This window comes from Garra rufa, chromosome 3 (genome assembly GCF_049309525.1).
Source record: "Garra rufa chromosome 3, GarRuf1.0, whole genome shotgun sequence".
In the NCBI taxonomy this organism is placed as follows: Eukaryota; Metazoa; Chordata; class Actinopteri; order Cypriniformes; family Cyprinidae; genus Garra; species Garra rufa.
The window spans coordinates 11,179,034-11,197,600 of NC_133363.1; the positions used below are offsets into that span (position 1 = coordinate 11,179,034).

Below are 18,567 nucleotides of genomic sequence, written 5' to 3' on the forward strand. Positions count from 1 at the left end.
AATTTTTCCTCAAATAAATGTTTGAAAGAAAATATTTGTCTCATTTGTTTGATTGGGTTGTCTTTGTCTACTTTCAGGACTTGTGTGAAAATCTGATAATGTTTTGGGCCATATTTTCGCAGAAATATAGAAAACTCTAAAGGGTTCACAAACTTTCAAGCAGCACTGTATGTAAAATTAACAAGCAATTTCATAGTGAAAATTGTCAGTTAATGTGAAAGTAAATCCTACACCATTTTTTTTTCAGTGTGTACAGAACATAAAGTATAGCTGCAAGATTATCCAGGTTAGAGAAAGTCAATAAAATTGTGGAATACTTCTGGAATACTTCATTCTGACTGGTCAATGACAACATTCAATTTGAGTTTAAACCATTTTATAACTTCAGTACATTCTGCTAAGAAAAAATAATCCATTACAATGTACAAAGCAATCAACATGAAAACAAGACAAACACTGCCGCAATGGTAGGCCTACAGTAATAAGTCACATTCATTTTCAGTCAATACCTGAGACACAAGATGTGATTGTCGTTTCAGCAGTGTGATACAAGACATGACAGTAGCCCCAGCTTCTTTAGCAGTCATCCGTCAGCCAATGTTGGGCTGCCTTAAGCATCTGTCAGCCCAGTTTTTGCAGCATTTTCCACACTGTTGGCAAATAAAAATGAAACAGAATAAAGCAAGCAAATGAGGAAGTCAAGTGGGCACACTATTTTGTTTTCCACAAGGTCCTAGGTTTCCCTTTTTGAATGAAAAATACAGACTACTGCCACTTGCAGGTGTGGAGAGTTATTTCCTCTCACACAGATGCAGAACATATGCACAAGTTATTAATTGGCTGTAGTCATTGCGGTGTGTTCAAGCACAATGTTTTAACCCAGATGAAAGTGGCATAAGTGGCACCATAGTAAGCTTAAAAAGTGGAATCATTTTGCAGTAAATTCATGATTAAACAATGAGTCCATTGACCAAACTCAACTGCATGATCTAACTCACTTGTAACTCACAAAGTGGGGCCTTTACTAGGCAATATTATTCCTTTTATTAGTCATGGGAAAATTAGAAACAAAATGTTGTTGTCCTTTCGTCCACACTCATGGCCATTGTTTGCATATCCAAGCCATTCAATGTAAAGTAATTTTATCTTCACTAGCAGACTTTCCACTGAAATCTCACTTGATACCATAAAGAAACATGTTCAATGCTTGCTAAGGCATGCATCGCTTTTAGTGTAACTCATTCTATCATGTTTTTAGATAACTTTTCTGGTGAACAAGACTAATGATTTACGCCAGCTGGACAATAAATCAAGCGAGAATAAATCCCATAAGGGTAATTGATTTGACACCCATTATTTGTTGTATATATTCATTTATGCAAAATGATTCAATCACAAGTAGTCAGCCGAGACACATTACCGATTACACCAAGGGTCAGTTGGAAAAACTTAGTCTCTGTGTTAAGAGAGTGTACTAAGAACTAGCCTAACCAACCAGCAGTTATCCAAGTCTTATTTTTTGGTTATGTTTTTATGTGAAAGAATTAAATGCATACAGTGAGGGGAAAAAATATTTGATCCCCTGCTGATTTTGTACGACTGACAAAGAAATGATCAGTCTATAATTTTAATAGTAGGTTTATTTGAACAGTAATTTGCATTTTACTGAGTGAAATAGGTATTTGATCCTTTCGCAAAACATGGTGCCAAAACCCTTGTTGGCAATCACAGAGGTCAGACGTTTCTTGTAGTTGGCCACCAGGTTTGCACACATCTCAGGAGGGATTTTGTCCCACTCCTCTTTGCAGATCCTCTCCAAGTCATTAAGATTTCGAGCCTGACGTTTGGCAACTCGAACCTTCATCTCCCTCCACAGATTTTCTATGTGATTAAAGTCTGGAGACTGACTAGGCCACTCCAGGACCTTAATGTGCTGCTTCTTGAGCCACTCCTTTGCTGCCTTGGCCATGTGTTTTGGGTCACTGTCATGCCGGAATACCCATCCATGACCCATTTTCAATGCCCCGGTTGAGGGAAGGAGGTTCTCACCCAAGATTTGACAGTACATGGCCCTGTCCATCCTTCCTTTGATGCGGTGCAGTTGTCCTGTCCCCTTAGCTGAAAAACACCACCAAAGCATAATGTTTCCACCTCAAAGGTTTAACGGTGGGGATGGTGTTCTTGGGGTCAAAGGCAGCATTCCTTCTCCTCCAAACACGGCGAGTTGAGCTGATGCCAAAGAGCTCGAATTTGGTCTCATCTGACCACAACACTTTCATCCAGTTCTCCTCTGAATCATTCAGATGTTCACTGGCAAACTTTAGACTGGACTGTACATGTGCTTTCTTAAGCAGGGGGACTTTGCAGGTGCTGCAGGACTTCAGGTGTAGTGTGTTACCAATTGTTTTCTTGGTGACTATGGTCCCAGCTGCCTTGAGATCATTGACAAGAACAAAGGTCAGGACAAGATCCTCTCGTGTAGTTCTGGGCTGATTCCGAAACTCCACAAGGTGAGATCTTGCATGGAGCCCCAGACTGAGGGAGATTGACAGTTATTTTGTGTTTCGTCCATTTGCGAATAATCTCACCAACTGCTGTCACCTTTTCACCAAGCTGCTTGGCGATGGTCTTTTAGCCCATTCTAGCCTTGTGTAGGTCTACAATCTTGTCCCTGACACCCTTGGACAGCTCTTTGGTCTTGGCCATGATGGAGAGTTCGGAATCTGATTGATTGATTGATTGATTGATTCCTTCTGTGGACAGGTGTCTTTTATACAGGTAACAAGCTGAGATTAGGAGCACTCCAAAAAGTAGGATGAAATGGGTTATTTTAGTGTGTTTTCTCAAAACATGTCCCATTAACGCTCATGTCTTAGGTCAGTGGGCTGTAATTTGGTGGAGTTTTGTGGCTCTTTGAATGAATATGAGTCTACACTTTGAAAGCAATTCTGAGAACCTCTTGATGTAACTGAAATTGGACAAGCTCAAAATGTTTTAGACCCTGTTTATAGCTGTGTTTAGCATCATGCAATTAATTACAGTTATAAATTGAAATTTTGGTTAAAATGATTACAAAAGATATATTTAGTTGTCTAGCTATTCTGGGCTCACAGAAGCTGAGCCAAATGTTCAAGTCTCTGTGTTGTAAAAGGGCGGAAATAAACATGGGGTTAGATTGTCGAGGGGTATGTCAGCACAACCACGGAGGGCCTGGGTTTAAAGGTCAGGACAAAGTTTCTGACAAACGGGAAATGGTGGTGGAGCTTAGCGACCCTTTTGCTGCTGAACTCCCAGTGGAAAGATTTTTTTTCCTTAAACATACTTTAGCCATCAGCTTCCAGGCTTTATCTAATAGTGCATCATGCAGCAGAGATTCTGACCACAAATGTTTGTCATTTACTGTGAGAACAGGATTAGAAGTTTAAATATAGTTTCACTTGTGGACACAAAAACAAAATCATGTTTTCCTTGGCTTGGTCATAGTGCAGATCTAGTAGCATCAAGTTGTCAATGAGAGTGACATTTAAACCTTTTGCATTTTAAAACTCAGTGGCCCTAGGTCACTGTTTACAGAGGCTGGGTGGACTAAAATGGATGTTTGTTGATAAATAGAATGACATAAACATTTATCATTTAAGCTCCTTATTGTTTCTCACCATTTATAAATTCTAACATAACATTTCCAAGGAACGGAAAATCTAGGAATGGAAAGAAACACTTAGATTCCAAATCTCAGTTTGGCACGTTGTGTTTTGTTAGAAGACATACTGTGTGTGAACTGATGACTTCACTGATGTCAAGCCTAGACTGGCGGGAAGGGTGACAGCTTGAACATTTAAGAGCTATGTAGTAAGAGAAAATGATGACAGGTCATGATCCACTTTCATGTTCCACAGTAGAAGCATAGTCATACAGGTTTGAAATAAAGTTGAGTAATGCTTAGTAATGCAGCTCAGGTCACTGAATGAGCAATACCTTATTGCACAACAAGGCAGAAAGTCACTCTTCAAAACCTTCACCCTTTCTCAGGTAGAGTGAGCTACTAAACACCACCTGAACTGTTGAAACCATCAGATCTTTTAAGCAGCTGCTCAAGACGCACCTTTGTCACAAGCACCTAACCACCCCACACCCTTATACACCAATGCACTTAGCACACAGACACTCTAAAAAAAGATGCCTAGATTGCTTCCTAATTTAGTTGGCATTGTATATTACAAATACACTGTTCCTCTTTAATAAGCCCCTGTGGATAAAGGTCTCTGCTAAAAAATGTGAAGATATAACAAAATTTATATTTTAGATAAATTATCTCTTTTAAAATCCAACCAGCTTCAGCACATTTAAAGGGAACCCCGGGTATTAAGACTTGTATGGCTTAATATAATGTAAATGATGTCTCTTACTGTAATATGTATATGTGATTTAAATATGTTCGTTTGACATATTTTGGACTATTTTGATATCACCATAATTTTGATTATGTGAAATGGTTTCACTCGTTGAGAATTTTACTGCAAAACAACACAGAAAGTAAAATACTGATACGATGACCACAGCTACTGAAAGCGCTTACAGGTGGCGATGAATATAAGTGTAGGCTTAAAGCAAATCTAGTACCATCATTTTTTTATGCCCTCAGATATCAAGTGAAATCCCCACTGAGAAACTCCTTCAGTTGCTGCAGCGTCATATGCATTGGTATGTTTACATCCTTCAAAGATGGCATCTAGCGTTTCTTGTCTCTGCCATTTGTAAACACTTTCAATAGCTGTGGTTGATTAAAAGCCTTAACATCAGGACTAAAGTGTAGAGAACAAAGATGCAGGTCATTAGGAAATTTATCCACAGGTGACTTCCCATTCTTTTCTCTTTTTCTTATCGCTAGAAAAGCAGTGAAGACTTACATTGCTTCTCTTGTTGCCCTTCGACTGAAAACTACAACAAAAAGCTGCACAACGTGGCATCACATCAGTATTTTATTTTCCTGAGTTGTGTTGCAGTAAGTATCACTGCAGTTTTCAACAGAAGTGAACACTAGACATGGTAAAATTAGCTCCATGTTTTGCTTTCCGGTGTTCTGATAAATAATGCTGCCTTTTAGATTGTGCTACAAACACTGTGTTTTTATTACTATAAGGGTAGGTTTAAGGTTGGGGTAGGTGTACACGACAGCACAAATTGTAAGAGGCTTTGAATTTTAAGAATCCTTGAGTACAAATCCTGTGGAAAAACAACTCAATGGTCATTTTAAGCCAGAACTCTAAGTCACACTCTTTTTGTGCCACTTAGTGGACATTTCTGTTGGAAAATGCAGTGACATGTATACATAATTTGCATCTTGCAAAAAAAGTTCCCACAGGTGCACTTTTGCCATGAGACCAGGTTGCATTTTCGTTATAATACGTCCATACGCCCTCTTTTCCCCAGACACGTCCTCTTTTCGGACTTAAAAAAAATGCATCCGGCTTGGATTCCTAAATTGCCCAAAATGTCTGGGATTCGGCTTTTACTTTCTACAGTCACCATTTATTGTGTGCATTTTTGTATTAAAGTCTTGATAATCCCGCTCCCACAAACATTCTAATATTGAATATAATTTTCGTGCATCACAGAGTAAACATTGGTTTGAAAAAAGTGTTGACCCCCTTCCTGATTTTTTTTTCCATGTTTGCCACACTTTAATGTTTCAGATCATCAAACAAATTTAAATATTAATCAAAGATAACACAAGTAAACACAACATGCAGTATTTGAATAAAGTTTTTTATTATGAAGGGAAAACAAAATGCAAATCCACATGGCCCTGTACAAAAAAGTGTTTGCCCCCTAAACTTAATAACTGGTTGGGCCACCCTTAGCAGCAACAACTGCAATCAGGCGTTTGCGATAACTTGCAATGAGTCTGTTACAGCGCTGTGCAGGAATTTTGGCCCACTCATCTTGGCAGAATTGTTGTAATTCAGCCACATTGGCAAGTTTTTGAGCATGAACCTTTTTAAAGTCATGCCAGAGCATGCTGGTGTGTTTTGGATCATTGTCCTGCTGCTGAACCCAAGTTCGCTTCAGCTTGAGGTCACGAACAGATAGCTGGACATTGTCCTTCAGGATTTTTTGGTAGACAGCAGAATTCATGGATCCATTTATCACAGCAAGTCTTCCAGGTCCAGAAGCAGCAAAACAGCCCCAGACCATCACACTACCACCACCATATTTTACTGTTGGTATTATGTTCTTTTTCTGAAATGCTGTGTTACTTTTACGCCAGATGTAATGGGACACACACCTTCCAAAAAGTTCAACTTTTGTCCTCAGTCCACAGAGTATTTTCCCAAAAGTCTTGGGGATGTCATTTTTTTCACACAGGGCCATGTGGGTTTGGATTTTTTCCCCTTCATTTAAAAAACTGCATGTTGTTTTTACTTTACATGTTGTGTAATCTTTGATTAATATTTCAATTTGTTTGATGATCTAACACATTAAAGTGTGACAAACATGCAACAAAAATAAAAAAAAATCATTAAGGTGGCCCAACACTTTTTCACACCACTGTATATATCAATATGCAAAGTATTTAAATCACTTTGGAAGCAGCTTGTGTTGGATGTAGGTTTTTTTTTTTTTTGTGGTGGAGGGTAGTTCCAAATCAATGCAAATGAGTCTCTCTCCCACCATGGCCTGAGACGGCCCACTCAGGCTGAGGGGCTTTTGCAATCAACCAGCACTTGGGGCACTCATTTACAGTTACAGTACATATTTTTGTATGCTGAGTTGAAGAAGTTTCAAACAGACAGGGAGGAAGGAAGAGACACACTGACAGAGAGAGCCAGCTCTGGAATAATGCAACCAGCAGGTAAAAATATGTCTATTACATTTACTCTTTTTTTGTGTGTTTTTCATAAAAAATAATTAAATACATAAGCTGCAGCAAATACATGAATGCCACTGTTTTACAAGTGGCGTTTATTATAAAGAAGAATAGCACAAGCATACTTTTCAAACATATTTTTTACAAATGTGACCCTGGAGCACAAAACCAGGGTCATAAAAGTTTAGTACATCATCTGAAAGCTAAATAAATAAGCTTTCCAGTGATGTGCGGTTTGTTACAACTATTTGAAAATCTGGAATCTGAGGGTGCAAAACAATAATAATTAAAATATTGAGAAAATTGATATAGAGTTTTAATATATTTATGGAAGGAAATTTACAAAATATCTTCACTGAATATGAACTTCCTGAATGAACTCTGAATATCCTAATATATTTTGGCATAAAATAAAAAAAAATTATAATTTTGGCTATTGCTACAAATATATCTGTGCTACTTAAGAGTGGTTTTGTGCTCCAGGGTCACAATTTTTTTTTTTTTTTTTGTCAGGTTTAAACTACTAAAGAATTTATATCCTTGTTAAAACTAAGAAAAAAGTACTTGAAAACGTGTTAAACTTGTTAAACTGGTCTATAGTTAATGTGATGAACTACCCCTGTGGTTAGTCTTCTAGGAACATGAGGGAACCCGGCTTTATTGACTAAAAAAGTCCTTGGCATTAGTCTGGATGACAAGAAATTGCAAATATGACTCAGAGAACTGCTGAAGATATTCAGTAGTAATATCATCATTTTCATTATGTGCTGTCTGAATTTGCAAAAACTGAATTTTTAACACCACACAATCTTACCAGTGACACATGGTTATAGAAGTGGTAAGCCAACATGAGATATGGTGGACAGGAAACTTGATCAGGGCAAAGTTAGTAAGCCTACACTTCAAAAAATGCTTTTCTTACTTAGATTTTTTTTGTCATGTTTCCAGCCAAAATATCTAAAAAAAATTAAATTAATAAGGATTTTCTAGACTACTAAAATTGTCTTTTGTCATCAGAAAAAACAAGTCAAAATTAAGCGTGTTTTTGCTTGAAACAAGCAAAATAATCTGCCAATGGGGTAAAAAAAAGTAATCTTGTTTTCTGTTTGAAATAAGATTACTTTTCTTACCCCACTGGCAGATTATTTTGCTTGTTCTAAGTAAAAACTCACTTAATTAGGGCCTGAGCACCGACAGTGCAAGGACCCTCTTGTTTCTGCTCCGTTTATTAGGGCCCGAGCACCGATGGTGCGAGGTCCCTCTTGTATCTGCTCCGTTTATTATTATTAGGGCCCGAGCACCGAGGGGGCGAGGACCCTCGTGGATCTGCTCCATTTATTATTAGGGCCCAAGCCCAAAAGGGCGAAGGCCCTATTGTTCTTCTAAGGGTCCTTTTGTTTTTTGTTTTTTTTGTTTTTTTTTCCTCAACCTTCCGGGCTATTTTGGGGGCCTTAACATACTCAAAAACTCAGGGCCTCTACAGCGCCCCCTGGAACACAGTCAGAAAACTTGATGTACTGCGCACACATACTTACACGTATTCATATGAAACTCAGTGCACATATAGATCTCACTGAGCCAAACAACTTTTGTACTCTATGTCATAGGCTCCACTCAACAGGAAGTGAGATATTCAGGGATGTCTAAAAACCGCATGCAATGGAATTTGAAATACTCCTCCTAGGCCTTTCCACCGATGGCCACCAAACTCGGTCAGCCTGATCTCAAGACAGTGAGGAGGCAAAATTGCGATTTTTGATATCACGAATAGTTTGGCCGTGGCGGGGCGACAAAGTTATGGCGAGAAATGAGAAACAGGAAGTACCTAATAACTTTGACATACTTTGTCTGATTTTGACCAAACTTCAGCAGTTTGTTCGTCGTCTGTTGCCGATTACAGAGATGTGACTATTATGAGTCAAAGTTATAGCGCCACCAACTGGCAGCAGAAAGCGTGACGTTTTCAAAAATGCTTTAAACTCAGCCTCTTAATTTTACTCAATTTGTTTCAAACTTCATCACAATAATGTCAAAACACGACCGATGAGAATCTGTGAAGGGCGTTATCGATAACTTTTATCATGTTGCCATGGCAACGTGGCAAACTTTAACTTTAGTTTTTTGTGTTTTTGAGCCACTTAAAATGCTTAGAATTTCATGAAACTCAACACACACATCTGTATTAATGACAGTTAAACACTGATAAAAGCCCATAAAAGGGCATTGAGCGGGCGCTCCATAGCGCCACCTTTTGACAAAAGTTGGGGGGTTACTTTCTCCTACAGTCACCAAACTCAGTACATACTGTATATTGGACTCATCAAGCCGGACAACTTTCTAATTTACACCAATTAGCAACGACCAACAGGAAGTCGGCTATTTTTATTTAAATGTTGATTTTTGGAAAAATCAGGCTGTGGAATTTGAAATACTCCTCCTAGGCCTTTCCACCGATGGCCACCAAACTCGGTCAGCATGATCTCAAGACATTGGGGATGCAAAATTGCGAGGGGATTTTTGATATCTCGAACGGTTTGGCTGTGGCAAGGTGACAAACTTATGGCGAGAAATGAGAAACAGGAAGTGTCTAATAACTGTTGCACATATTGCCTGATTCTGATGAAACTTCACCTGTTTGTTCGTTGTATGATGCCGATTACATAAACGTGACTTTTATGAGTCAAAGTTATAGCACCACCAACTGGCTGCAGGAAGTGTGTCATTTTCAAAATGCTTTGAAATCAGCCTCTTAATTTTACTCGATTTTCTTTAAACTTCATCAAAATAATGTCAAAACACGGCCGATAAGAATATGTAAAGGGGTCGATGATAAATCAAATGCTGTTGCCATGGCAACTTGTCAAACTTTAAAATTAGGTTCCTGTCTTTTCGAGGCAGATAACATGCTTAGAATTTCATGAAACTCAACACACACATCAATATTACAGTTTTTTACAGACGCTAGGACACATTTCTCAATACTTGGGTCACTTTTGCAAAACTCTTCACACAATTCTCCTAACCAACTTTCAGTTTGGCAAAGCAGTTCATTTCACATTCAAAAAGCACTACAACTACCAAAACACTTTATTCAGGTGTCAAATAAACTCATTCTTCCAGAACACTAGCAAAGGTTGACAGCCGACAAACACACTTTATCACCCACAAAACAATGACCTAAAAAACACTAACAACATGTAGCACAGTGTTTTCTTGTGTAAAACAAGGACACATCTCTGTTTATAATTGCAATATATATTGTTTATAACTGCAATATATGTTACTGGAATGAATCAGACATGATGCAGAATTCGTCAACATTTTATGTCGTTTATTTATTTTTATTTTTTTGCACTAAGTAATTCCAAAATACAAGAATTTGTATACACACCATCCACTGATACAGATACAATAGTAATGCTAATCTATTGCATTTTTACATTTGAAATATGTTTCAATAAAATATTGCTGTTGAATTTTGCTGTCTTATTCAGTCTTGCATTATGTTATTGTTTTAAACATAAGTTTAACAGTTTTGAGAACAGTATGTTAGCACGTGCAAAATGTCCTGTACGTACAAGATTTTTGGCAGTTGTTGTGTCTGAGTGAGAAAAGAATTCATGAAATTTGAGATATGTAGTCATTGAATGCATTTTGTGCCAAAACAATGCTAATTGATCCTCAGTTTAGCCCACAAAGACTTCTGTTGTGCTCACTGTGTGAAGAGTTTTGCAAAAGTGACCTAAGTATTGAGAAATGTGTCCTAGCCTCTGTAAAAAACTGTAATGATAGTTAGACACTGGCGAAAGGTCATAAATGGGTGTGGAGCAGGCACTCTATAGCGCCATCTTTTGACAAAAGTCGGGGGGTTAGTTTTTCCTACAGTCACCAAGCTCTGTACATATATTGTTCTCATCAATCTGGACAACTTTCTAAATTAAACTCATTAGCTATAAGACCAACAGGAAGCCGGCTATTTTGATTTGAATGTGGATTTTTGGAAAAATCAGGCTGTAAACAAATTCATACTCCTACTAAGAACAATAAGCTGTTCACACCAAACTTTTTTAACATGAAGAGAAGATTCTGAAGATGCTAAATTGCGAGCGGATTTGGGATATCTTGAACGGTGTTGACGTGGTGATTTTTTTAAAGATATAGTAAAAAAGATAACCTTAATTTTTTTATATCTTTAAAGTGCAGCATCCAAACTCGAAAAAAAAAAAAAACTATTTTCACACAGAGATCTAATCATTCTGTGCAAGTGCTGTTAATATCATAATTCTAAAAGCTTCTATGAATTAAAGAAAATTAAAAAAAGAAATCTGAAACCTGCTCTCACTCTGGCTGACTGTCTCTATTATGTGTGTGTGTTGAGTCACTACAGAGTGACTGAAGAGTGACTGAAGAGGGGAGGGGTGAAAGGGAGCATACAATGTCTGATCTGCCCCAAACTTCACATGTGTGATAACACTCTTGACCTGAAGACATCTACATGGCCATATTCAGTTATAGTCATAGCGCCACCTGCTGGCAACAGGAAGTGTCATGCTGCACTCTGCAACAAACTCCTCCTAGAGATTTATACAGATCAACACTAAAATCGGTCAGTCTAATATAAAAGCTTTAGCGATGTTAAATTGTGAAGATCTTGAGTTTTCGTTCAAGGGCGTGTCCGTGGCGGCCTGACCAATTTCGAGGTCTCGCCATGGATATAAAACTTGTTATAACTCAGCCATAAAATGTCCGATTTGCCTCAAACTTCACGTTCGATAAAAGTCCTGGCCTGAACACATCTAAAGGCGAATATTCTATTATAATCACAGCGCCACCTGTTGGCAACAGGAAATGACTTGTAACAAACTCCTTCTACAGATTTAATGATATCAACATGAAATTTGGTCAGTCTAATCTAAAGGCCTTTGTGATGTTAAATTCAAAGGTCTTGAGTTTTCGTTATAGGGCGTGTCCATGGCGGCCTGACAAAGTTTGATGTTTCGCCATGGACATAGAATTTGTTATAACTCAGCCATAAAATGTCCGATCTGCCTCAAACTCCACAGATTTGGTAAGAGTCCTGGCCTGAAGACACCTAAAGGCCAATATTCAGATATTATCATAGCGCCACCTGTTGGCAGCAGGATATATCATATCTTTCACTAACTCGAACATACCAAGGTCAATCTCTCCACCAAACTTCATGTGTTTGATAAGAGTGCTGGCCTGAATACATCTACATGCCAATAATCAGTTAAAGGCATAGCGCCACCAGCTGGCAGAAGGAAGTTTGGCACATATAAATGACTTTGACATATTTCTCCTATTTTTACTGTATTAAAAGCATACTGCCCACCGTTAGCTGTTTTCCTAAAGCCACCGGTCGGCGGTGAGCGCGGGTGCGAGGGCCCTTTCATCGCTGCTTGCAGCTTTAATTTTGACTTGTTTTTTTTCTGAAAACAAGACAATTTTTACTCATCTAGAAAATCCTTCTTGGTTTAAGAATTTGTAGATATTTTGGCTAAAAACAAGACAAAAAAATCTAAGTAAGAAAAGCATTTTTTTGCAGTGTATTATCATATTTGATATGCAAAACTACACTAAGGTCTGATCAATGTTAGAATATTTTTTAACTTGATCAGAACTAAGAACCGGTTGTACACATGCTACAGTTTACACTTTACAAATATCTTATAAATGTATACTTCTTTTTGTATAAATTCATTTTGGTATAATTCTAAGAACATTCCCACTCAGGTTATGATACACATTATATTTTTGCTGTGAAATCTGTGATTTTTATGTGCTAAACCTTAGAATAACTTTTTTATATTTCAAGATAAACACTTACTGAACTGAAGCAACTTGGGTTTATGGTAGGGGTGTGACGAGACACTTATCTCACGAGACGAGACGAGACGAGATTTTGGGCTCACGAGAACGAGACGAGACGAGATTTTTTTACTTTTTTAAATAAATCCTCGATGAAATATATAGGGGACAATAGTATTTTATTCAACAAAAAACACAAAATGCAAAAAAAATAAAATAAATGTAGGTGCATTTTGATATGAACTTGTACTTTATGAAATTAAACTTATATTTTAATGAATTATATGCAGTAATAAAAATGCTGCATGATTCTGGGTAAACTGAAAAACAATTGTCTTTTATAAACTGGAGATCACGATTCTGAAGAAAAAAAGGATTAGAAAATTAAACAAAATTACATAATTTACTAGTGGTTCTGAAATAATGTTCATTGCTTAAGTCTGAAAAAAAAAATGAAGGAGCCCGTGTCTCAATTAATAAAGACTTTCACTATTGGAATCTCTTGAATGTTTAATTCAATGAAAAATACTTTTTTTAAACGTGCAGTTGTCGCCCTCTCCTGATGAAGAGAATAAACGTTGCTCTACATACGTGTTATACTTTCGTTTTTGATCGCTACTGTAGACAATAAGTGTTTATATCCAAACTATAAGCTTTTATCCCAGTACTTATGTTATTTAAATGTCTGTAACAAAGACATGATGATGATTATGTGGTTAAAAAGACTGATTGTGTTGCTTTCTGAAACCATAGCAGTAAGAATGCAGATTTGAATGTCTTCAATAACTTTCACATCGGCGTCAGTGGAGCGTGAAACAGTTGTAATAGACAATGCTGAATCGTTGTCATTCATGAATAAGATCGCATGGGTGTTTGAATAGAGATCGTGATATTTATATAACTATTAGTCATGCAGCCCTAATGTAAACACTGCAAAATGTTTTGCCATGATATCGCCACGTTCTCGCGAGACCAGTCAGATCTGGTCGTGCCACGAGATCTCGTCACACCCCTATATGGTTATGGTTTTTTGGAAAAATCAAGTTAAAATGCATCAAGTATTGAATATGAAAATCAGGATTCGGGGAACGTTTTTCTGTCTGTCAATCATCATTGGTATGATGAAATGGTATTGGCCAATATTAAACCGATAGCTTGTAATGTAAATGAATAAAATGTTATAGCATATTATTAGGTTAAAATGCCTATAATTGTCAGTTGGCACTCAATAAGACTCAATACAGTCTTAACCTGATCAGCAAATCTCCAGAGCATTTAGTGCAATGCAATCATTGTGCCAACTGACAATTATAGGCATTTTAACCTAATAATATGCTATAACATCTTATTCATTTACATTACAAGCTATCGGTTTAATATTGGTCAATACCATTTTAATATTTAATTTATTTAAGTGTGAGCTGCATATTCTCCTGTATCATACTATGTGAGCCATAAAAGCATGATGAATTATTATGTACACAGCCTGATACTCAACAAAACACATATTTCCTATGTCAGGTTTTACATGGCTAAAGGTGTGTTGTACTACAGATCTTAAAGTCAGTTAATGTTAACGTGACGACAACCCTTTGCAGTTTCCTATATGCAAATTAATATTTTTGGTAGGTACCATAAATCATGTAAGTTGCACATTTATTCAGTTCACCTATCTACTGTTGGAGAAACAGGTTTTAGCAACTTTCTGTATTTTGTTTCCGACTTTCCTCAGTATTAGTTCTGAGAAAAAGCCTGCCACAATTTGTTGCAGATGCCACTTTGCTTGATATTTTGTTATCTATGGCAATGTCATTCAAAGATTCAAGCGTGGCTTCTGTGTCCAAGTACGTTTTGGGGCCTCTCTTAGCACATTTCAACGATATGGAACAGAAAGACAGACTGAAAGAGAGAGAGTGTATGAGTGAGATAAGAGAGGAGGAGGAGACTACTGGTACTGTCCCATATTTAAGAGGATACAGTAAACAATATATATTTTTGTGTTAAAATCTCCTCAGTTAGGCATATAATTGCATTCTTTCATATTAACTTAACTACTCATGTAATCAAGTCAGCTTCACACCAAGGCCAACAATTAGCATTGTTGTCTATAAAAACTTGTGACAAAAGAAGAAGCAAGTCCTTTCCCACACTGAAGTCGTCTGAAACCAAGCCAAAACATAATAAAGAGAATAATGGCTAGCAAAGTCCATACATAGGAGGAGGGGAAGAAAAAAAAACTTTTGCACCAGGGAAGTTAGGTAACCATTTCTTTTGAATTACTATAGGTGTATTTAAATAGTGCAATGTGTATAGGTTAAAATTGTATTCAAATGTTTAAAGAACTAAAAAATAAATTTACATGGATCAGAAATAGATCTGCTATTTCTGCTCATAGCCTCTTTAGGAAGCCAACATATCACTGTATATTATCCATAGGAAGGTTTATTTATGTTAATGTAGTGTGGAATGGAAGAGTCATCGGAGAGAAACCCTACCTCCAGTCTCATCAATGTCATGGGACACAAACCTACCATAAGCCTGGGGCATTCTGAAACTACTACCGGTCTGATTGGCCACAATCTGCCAATAAACAAAGAACAAGCAATTAAAGATCAGCACCTTGCCAGCTGTTAAACAAAAGGGTGGATCAGCTATGCTATGCCAAACAGAACATAGTGTACTAATAAATGGAAAAGAGATCATTTATTGTATAGCACTTTTCATACATAAATGCAACTCAAAGTCCTTCACAGGCTTAAAAAACATAAATATAAGATAATTACATTTACATTTAGCCGACGCTTTTATCAAAAGCGACTTACAATTGGGAATATAACAAGTGATTCATCCTAAGGAGGCAGATCAACATAGGAAGTGCTCAAAAATACCATATATCAGGCGTTGTTAGAAGAGTGCAGACTAGAAGGAGAAGATCAAGAAAGAGAGGAAAAACAGGCTAGAAAGGGAGGATCAAGAAGAGAGGAGAATTTTTTTTTTTTTTTTTTTGAGTCACATAGTGTCGAAAAAGATGGGTTTTCAGCAGTCGCTTGAAAGCCTGTTAAGGAGTCTGCATTCCGGATAGGGGTGGGAAGATCATTCCACCAGGCAGGGACATTGAACGAGAATGTTCTGGACAGTGATTTAATACCTCTCTGTGGTGGTACAATGAGGCGTCTTTCACTAGACTAGAGGATCTCAGACTTCTGGAGGGAGTGTAGATGTGTAGTAGTGAATGGAGGTAGGCAGGTGATGATCCGGTGGCTGTCCTATATGCCAGCATCAGTGTCTTGAATTTGATGCGTGCTGTAACCGGTAGCCAGTGCAGTGATATGAAGAGAGGTGTGACATGGGCCTTTTTGGGCTCATTGAAGACCAGTCGTGCTGCTGCATTCTAGATAATGCATTCTAGATAAGATAATCAAAGCTTTAAATGATTCAACAAGTATTAGCAAATCAAAAGAAAAATGTGGAAATAAAACAGGTACACAGAAAAAAAAAATATATATATAGGCAAGTACATTAAAAAGAAGCCAAATAAAAATATGCAAAATTGCACACACTTCAAAAACTATTATACTCATAAGCAACTTTAAAAATGTCTTAACACGCTTTTAAAAGATATGAATTTCAGTGGACTCTTCCACTTCATTTGGAAGACAGTTCCAAATTTTTGGAGTATAGTGACTAAAAGCACCGCCAGATAGCTTGTGATTTATTGTGTAACATGTTAAAAGTCCAGCACTAGAGGAACATAACATTCGGTTAGGAATATATCTTGACAAACAGTCAGAAATGTCAGATGGTGTTAGGTTATGCAATGCTTTATAAACTAATATAAAAATCTTAAAATCAATCCTTTGGTGCACTGGTAACTAATGTAATTCCATTAAAACTGGTGTAATATGTTCTTGTTTCTTCAGTTTCTTCAATACTTTAGCTGCTTCATTTCGTATCAGTTGCAGCTTAACTAGAACCCTTAGGTAAACCAGTATACACAGCATTACAATAATCAAGTCGAAAGAATATAAATGCATGAATTTGTTTCTTAGCATCATTAAAAGATAAAAAAGGGTGAATCTTGGCAATGTTTCTCAAATGATAGAAGCATGTTTTTGTAATATGATAATTATGAGATTAAAACTCACAGATCACAGTCCAAAATGACACCCAGGTTCTTTACCTCTTTCTTAGATTGTAAAGCTAAGGAATCCAATTTAACTTCAATCCTCTCCTGCTCAGATTTTTTACCCACAATAAGAATTTCAGTTTTATCTTTATTTTAAAAAAATTGCATTTATCCACTTTACAATGCTGGACAGACAGTTGGACAATCTTTTTTTATTACAACATTGTCTCTGGGCTCAGCTGAAATATATAATTGCATATCATCAGCATAAAGATGGTAATTCATATTTCATTTCTGAATTATACTACCCAAAGGAAGAATATAACAAAAACGAACCTGGTCCAAGGACTGAACTTTGTGTGGACACCACATGAAATGTCATGATTCTTTGATGTACTTAAATTCACTAAAATCAAGTCAAGAGAATATAAATGTATGAATTCCTTTCTGAGCATCATTAAAAAAGTGAAAAAGTGAAGGTTGTGACGTATTGTCAAGTATGGTGACCCATACTCGAAATTGGTGCTCTGTGATTTTTGTGTGCTTTCTGTAATATGTCCTTTCTGTAATATGTTTTGAACCAATTTAAAACATTACCAGAGAAACCTATACATTTTTCCAATCGGTTTATCAAAATCTGATGATCAACCGTGTCAAATGCTGATGGGTCAAAACAAACCACATACTTACCGCTGGAAATGATCACAAGCACTTTAGTAGTGTCAGTCAATCATTATCATGATGATCATTAATAAATCAGAAGTAAAAAAAAAAATGCTTAAAATTATTTATTTATTGACTGAGAGTGCAAGTTGGGTAAAGAGTGACATTCCAAGAGATTTACTGTACAAAATGAAGACAAAAAGTATCTGGGTAATTTCTTGCTGCCAGGCACAATAAACCACAGGCATTGTTGCAGGGCATCCCACACCCTTAATTAACTTTTATAACTTTCATTTTCATTCAAAATTACTGTTTAGAGGCTTTATAGGGCTTGTAAACACCCACAAAGAGTCATTGTCGCTAGAAAAAAAAATCATATTCACCATGTCAACGATTGTATCTATTGTCTTGGAAATCGAGTCACAGATCACAGTGGAAGATCTGTAGATATTGTGATGAACCTGAGGTGCATGTTCCGTCTGTTTACCATTTACAATGGTGTGTTAACCTCAGAGAAAACATTTACCCAGCACTTTAAACAGTAAATATAAATTTTAGTCAGTCCCCTGTCTGCCCACATTCCCGTGACCTGGTTTGATAGCGAGGGGAACACCTATGAATACGTCATATCATTGCTGTGCACACGCTGTCTTGCACATCGCGCATTTACGTTGCGTTACGGCGATCTTGTACGAAAACTACTATGTAAGGCTATGGTGCTTTAATTGGTAAGACTTCGCTCTTTCCAAGCTGTAAGGCGGAAAGATATTTACATGTTCCTGAGTGGTTGAAAGATAAACAAAGTGCCTGAGCAGGTGAGCAGGAGTCTGGAGCTGAAGCGTTGGAGTGATTTCCTCTCTGAGCACAAGTAAGATTGAACATTTTCATTCGTTTTCTGAAGTTCCGAAGTGTCACTGACCAGTTCCAGCATTGAATTAAGTGTGACTTGAAAACGTTAGGACATTACTCACGTTCAAGGAAGTACTGACTAGCCTGCTTAGGATTCGATTGTGTGTTGCCGGTGTGTGCTGTTGAAGTGTGCGCTCTCAGCTGATCTCTATAAAGTCTAATCAGTTAACCA

The 18,567-nt window shown here is 37.2% G+C and overlaps 1 protein-coding gene across 2 annotated transcripts in view; it reads left to right on the top strand.

The window, feature by feature from the left end:
- Nucleotides 1–18,137: 18,137 nt before the first annotated feature.
- Nucleotides 18,138–18,567, top strand: part of LOC141330894 (anoctamin-1-like) — an 80,960-nt gene continuing 80,530 nt past the window's right edge. For both annotated transcript variants that reach the window (XM_073835683.1, XM_073835686.1), the window contains exon 1: nucleotides 18,138–18,354. The gene's annotated coding sequence lies outside the window, so the exon portion shown is untranslated. The remainder of the gene's footprint in view (nucleotides 18,355–18,567) is intronic.